The sequence below is a fragment of the Durio zibethinus genome, chromosome 15 (assembly GCF_047325235.1).
Source record: "Durio zibethinus cultivar Kanyao isolate XHJ-2024 chromosome 15, ASM4732523v1, whole genome shotgun sequence".
Lineage (NCBI taxonomy): Eukaryota > Viridiplantae > Streptophyta > Magnoliopsida > Malvales > Malvaceae > Durio > Durio zibethinus.
The window spans coordinates 5,987,359-5,993,994 of NC_143176.1; the positions used below are offsets into that span (position 1 = coordinate 5,987,359).

The 6,636-nt window shown below is 29.3% G+C and overlaps 1 long non-coding RNA gene across 1 annotated transcript; it reads right to left on the bottom strand.

Annotated features, from left to right (window-relative positions):
• Positions 1-4,308: 4,308 nt before the first annotated feature.
• On the bottom strand, positions 4,309-5,527 carry LOC111302341 (uncharacterized). Its single transcript, XR_016327957.1, has 2 exons — positions 5,358-5,527; positions 4,309-4,644 (listed from the first exon to the last, which is right to left on the bottom strand). It is a non-coding gene; the product is annotated as an uncharacterized LOC111302341 (long non-coding RNA).
• Positions 5,528-6,636: the final 1,109 nt, after the last annotated feature.

Sequence of the window (6,636 nt, forward strand, 5' to 3'; positions counted from 1 at the left end):
ATTTTGCTCCTCTTTTTTGCTCTATAAATAGATCAATGAAGCCTAAAAAAAAGAGGAAAAAAACTCTGCAAAAAAAAAATCACCAAAAAAACAAAAGAAAATAGTTCAAAAAAAAAAACTATGTTAAAAAGCTAGGAAAACAAAAAAAAAAAACAACGCAAACCCAAAAAAAAACACAACCCCTGGTAATGGGGATCTTAGCGCCAAAAACACAAAAGAAAATTTTTTTATTCTGATCGAAATTTTGGGCCTCGATCTACATCATTTGAGGCTGTTTCTCACAAAACGGAGGTTGGATTTGAGTTCAGGGGGTCGAAAATAATTTTTTAAGTATTTTTTGATAACTTTTTCGGCATACTCAACGATGGCAACAGCATTGCCAGAAACTGAGAAGAAGAAAGAAGAATAATTGTGGAGGAGAGAGAAAAAAAAAGAGAGAATGAGAAGAAAGGAAGAAATGAAGGAGTGGGGTAGTTTTGGGGGCTATTTATAATGAAATTAAAATGACATCATTTTGATTAAGTGGTACCCAAGCCACCAAGTCGAGCCAAGAATAGAGCTGAGCCATATATCTAAGCCAAGCTAATTAAGCTATTTACTATAGATTCAAGCTAGTTGACTGAGCATATTGAGCCATTTCGAAACTTTGAACAGTGTTGACCAAGGGCATTTTAGGTATTTTCAATGTAATTTTTTTTAATTTTTTTGCTCAATTTTTTTTATATATTTTTATTATTTAATTTTATGATTTTATGTTAATTTTTATTTTATTTTTGTATAAATTTTTCATAAAAAATAAAAATAAATGGTAGAAAGTATAAAATAGTTTTAATTTAATTAATTTAAAATAATTACTAAACATAAACTTATTAAAATTTTAATGAACAAGAATAAAGAAAAATATACAATAATTCATAAAAATTAATTCAAAAAAAAATTTTAAATGTAAGAAAAAATTTATCTGACAATGAAATTCAAAGGTACTCCGAGTAGTGATACTTACGAAATCTTTATGTGAGAATATTTTTTTAAATACTACTTGTCTTGGAGTATTTATAAAAAAATTTTAATATAATAAACATTTTCTTTTTCTATTAATAAAAAACTTAACTAATAAATTAAAAATAAGGTGATAAAAATGAGAAAAAAGAAATTTTATCTGATAATGGGATTCTAAAAGTATTTCAAGTAGAGATGCTTTAAGAAATCCCTAAGTGAGAAGATTTTTTTTAATATTACCAGTGTATTGGAATATTTATATAAAATCTTCAATATAATAAAAATTTCTCTTTTATTCAAAAACTTAAATAAATAATAATAATAATAAATCAATAACAAAATGTGTGCATTAATGTGTTATCATTTGCATCACATGCATGGCATAGTTTTTTTTGTGAAAAGTAAATTTGAGCCTTCGAAGATCAGATTTGAAGGTATTCCGAGAAGCGATGCCTAAGAAATCTCTAAGTGAAAAAATGTTCTTTTAATGTTACCAATGTACTAGAATATTTTAAGAATTATTTCAATAAAAGGGTTCTAATTTATTTTTCTCAAATAAAATTTGAGCACTAAAAAATAAAAATCAAATAAAAAAACAATTTCCAACAAATGAAAAAAATCAAAAAATTATTTTTTAAATACCAAAAATAAGACTATTTTCTATCAAAATCAAAGGATAACATGTAGTTAAGTAGTACCATTTTTAAACGGGCGCTGTGGGGGTGCTAATCCTTTCTTACGCATAACCGACTCCTGAATCTAGATTATTTCGCAAACCATAAAATTATCTTTTTAATAAATTTTAATTAATTTTAAAATGTTACTGAACTGATAAATTTTAATAGCTGACCAATCGCACCTAGCCAAAAAAGATTGGTGGCAACTCTATATTTTTCTTTTTTTCAAATTCATCGAGCAGACATAAAACCGTTACGACAATAACACATGTAATTTTGACCAATAAAAAATAAATTATCATTTTATTTTAATTTTTACATACATCAAATATAAAATATGATGATATTATTTAAGCTAATCTTATTTATAATATCATCTTATCTTATATTATTATAATCTTGTATACCAAACACATAAGTTTTATAATTTAAATATTATACTAAGAAAAAGATCACTAAAATAAAAGTATAGAACTGAGAAATACTTCTTTATCTCTCTCTCTCTCTCTCTAAAAGTATGGAATTAATTTTTGGATGAAATAACAATATATAGTCAATATTTCTAAACCCTAAATGGCAATCCCAAAGCTCAGTTTGTGGGTTTTAGACGGGAGAGAATAACGGGGACCAATTATACTCTCAGTCTCAGCCTCAGCCGTTGGTAGACAGATAAAGACGAACAAAAGAGCTTTGGGTTTAGGGAAAAGAGAGAGAGGGCTTTGCCCAACCAAAGACAATGATTCAAGTAGCACCAGAGGGCTCTCTATTTTTCCTCTTTCTCTTGATTCTCACCTCTCATGTACCTAATCACCCTTCCAATTGGCTATTGTTCCACGTGGCACTAGCTATTCGTTGCATTGCATCACTCTGTCGTTATGTCTCTCACTTTTATTCTCTTTATTGGTGGGCGACATCCATACTGTGACGGTCATGTACATATGGGAGTGTTTCTGATAATTTTAAATACCGCGACATTTAAATTAGAGTAAATTTTATCTTTGGATACTTAATTATGCTTTTATTTTTATTTGAATCACTTAATTTTAATTTGTATCAACAAAATCATTAAAACCTATTAAATGTAACAAATATGGCCACTTTAACTTTTTTTTATCCAAATTACTAAAAAAAACATGATATGACTTCCACATTTTATGCCACATAAGTCTAATTTTTTTTTTTTCATTTGTTTTCTTTCCTTCCCTTAAATGTCACTCTTTCTCCGTTTAATTGTTCAGCCTCCATCTGCAGCCACCCAAAACCAACATTCCAACACCTCGTAAACAGGCCTACGGTCGACTTTTGAGCCCAGCAGAGTTATTGTTACCAGGCTAGAGGCAGAAGCACCGCAGCAAAGCCCAAAACAAAAATCTCTTCCTTTGTTTGTCTCCAGTTGCTGCCCCTAAATAGTAGAAAGAATGTTTTAGATTGTTTCTATAAAAGAATGTTTTAAAAATTGTTTCTTTGCTGGCTTTATTTCTTGGATTTATCTTTATCAATGATGAAAAGGAAGAAAAGAAAGGTGCGCTTGTTTTAGCTACTCATAAAATATTACAACACTAATTTTGCTAGATTTTATTTCAAGACTAATGTCTAATTGTATACATTTGTTTGTCGAATGTGGGTGGAATTATGAGTGTTCGTGGTGGATTTCTCTTTCCTAACTTGATAACAATTTTCCCTTTTTCTGATTTGGAAATGGGAAAATGGAATTATAGTTGTCTAAATGGTGGTAGAAGGCTGAACAGATGGTAGCAGATTTTATTTTCAGGTTAGATCTAGGATAATTTAGAAAGTTTTAGGAGGAAATGAGCCAAAAACAAAAAAGAATGAGGAGGCTGAAATTAGCAAACAATTAAATTCTGATGAAGATCACATGCCAACAAGAAACGATTGATGGCAGAGAGAGCAACCATATTCCAAAATTGAGCTTTGAATGGTGGCTGGCCAGTGTTGAAATTCTTTAGAGAGAAAGAGAGAGAGGAAGGGAGAGAAAAGAAATGAAAAAAAATATAATAATTTAGGCTTAGCTTATGTGACAGTTTATGTGGCATATGACATGGCAACCACATCATTTTTCTGTTAGTAATTTGGATAAAAAAGTTAGGTGATTATATTTGTCTTATTTAGTAATTTTTAATGATTTTGTTAGTATAAATTAAAGTTGAGTGATTCAGATAAAAGTGAAGATATAGTTTGATAATTCATCGATAATTCATCAATATTCTGTTTGTAATCCAGCGATATTTTGTTGATAATCCATTGGTAATTGATTGATAATCAATCAATAAAGGTTGATTTTTGTCAATAAATTCATCAATATTTCGTTAGTATTCCATCGACATTCCATCAGTATTTAGTAGGCAATTTTTTGTTTTTGTCACTGGAAGTAAAAGTTTTGTCAGTAAAATCAGTCAATAAAATCTAAATTTTATCTATAATTTGATTAATTCCATCCATAATTATTTAAGAAATCATTAAATTAAAAAAACATTTGTAATTATTTTAAAAGCTTATTATTTATATATTATTTATTTAATGATCAAATCCACATCATAAAGTTTATATCCACATAAATTCTAGAACAATCCAAATTATAAAGTTAAAATCTATAAAATATAGTACTGAAATCCATAAATTCCATAATACAAGTCCTGAATAATATAGTATTGAATTTCATCAATTACATCATCTGATCTATGAAAGACCTAAGCTCAACCCTCAGCAAAAATCATCATCATCTTCGTGTATGTTGATTTTGCCATTGTTATTGAAGACTTCGATTGCTTGAATACAAATGAAATATTATATTACTACTTCCCTCTGCCCATCTGCCTTTTAGTATCAATAGCAGTTCAGAACAGACAAGCTAATAACACTCACCTTTGTGGCATTTTTTGGTTGGTATTTATCAGTCCGTAAGCTATTATCAAGCTGGATGCTGCAGTCACGGTAACATGGCACAAATCTGCAACCAGTAACATAATGAAAGGGATCTTGCTTAGCATAATGGCAAACTTACGTACGCAAAGGCAGAATCCATTGTAGCAATTAGCATTTTTTTTAGTATAAATAAACTAAATTATTATTAGTGTGGCTGATGATTGCAGGAGTTAGCAACATTCACCTTGACCAGAAAACCAAGGCTTTAACAAGTTAATGGGTACTAACTGGACTAGTTCGATTTGGTTAGCAAGTTTCGTCATGATTAAGGTGAAATCCTATTTCTGACATAAATCTATTCTGCAAATCTTTGAATTAAATAGTTTCAGAAACTACAGTAGCAAACGAATTCCTTTAGTGCATACATAAAGTATTTGTAATAACAGATATATTAAGATAATCCTAAATCAACATATCAGAAAAGGAAGTTTAAAAGAAGGGCACAAATGTTTTAATTCACAAAACTCCAACCATTCTTTAAGTAGTCTACTTCGTTGTTCAGACTCTGAATTTTTCACATTATCAGCCTGCATGGAAAGGACAACTACTTCAACTACTTAACCGTCATGGCAATAACAAAATTATAGTGACAAATAAATCAAAGAACATTTAAAGTTACAATTAATCTTAAAAATCCTAATAAAAATTAACTATTAATTAAAAAAAAAAAACAAAATACACGGATGCCACAGATTCTGCAAAGCAAAGCAAAAAATCAAAGAAGCCGACGGGCTATACCTGTTGAAAGAGCCAACGCCAGACGACGGATGACATAATCGGACGAGGAAAGGAACCAACCGGACTACTGACGACGATCGACAGCACCGTAAAAGACGATCAAAGGCGTGGCGGTGAGGGGAGAATGGCAGAGATAAGTGGGGGAGAGAACGGTGAAAAGGGGGGGTTTAGGGATTTTAACGCAGGGGAGAAAATAAGAAGGGATTTAAGGATTTCATTTTTATCCACCTTACTCGGTAAATTAATTCTTTTTTTTCGAAATTTGATTTAATTTAATTTTTTTCATAATAATTTATCAATGTAATAATCTGTCTGTATTTACTTTACTGATAGATTATTCTATCAGTGTTTCTCGCACTAAATTTTATTTTCTTACCAATAATTTATCAATGAAATAACGATCAAATAATTTTCGTCAATAATTTTTTTTTATGTTCTGACAGTAAATATTGAATTAATTTATAACTATTTTCTGTCAATAATTCATTAGTGATTCGTTAAGAATTATTGACAAAAATTTTTCATGAGCAAATTTTTTGTAGTGTTAATCATCTTAAGATTCTTGATAAAAAAAATTTGTCAAATGACTGAACGAGACTCATGACAATTTTTTTATCAATCAAAATTGTAATTTCATTGAAAAAAACCTTTTAGATTCTTTGTCAAAAAGATATTAAAATGATAATTAATTTTTTATATATATGTAGAATTTAATATTTTTAACTTTTATGTAAATGATTTTACTATATATAAATAAAATGAAAATCACCAGATTGAGCGAAAATTTAAAGACTAAATTATGTAAAAAAAAATTAAAAATTCATTCTTATGTACAAAGCATTGAATTGTTTCCTGATTTGCAATTGAATTCTTATTTACTATGAGAGAAATTGTTGACATGTTTCATGTTGCAATATTTCACCACCATCCAAATCCATTTCAAAACAATTCTCAGATGTAAGCCATTGTTCCTAAGGCCATAGCCTCCCACTTTTAGAAAGTTGGCCCAGCGATAGCAAAGTCTCTGCAATATTTTGCTAGAAATAACATGGGCGTAGGCACTTGGAGAAAGCTGCTATTTCATTGTTGCTAAGGCCATTAGCAAGATCTTCGGGAAGGTCTTGGAATGGTTATTATTTTCATAAGTAATGCTTTCAGTGTTAGCAGTTTCATTGGAATGGTTATGATTCAAATTAAAAGAACCAGGTATAATAGACTGTATAAAACAGGGAATAGATGACATACCACCTTCAAATAAACTACACCATATTTTCCATTG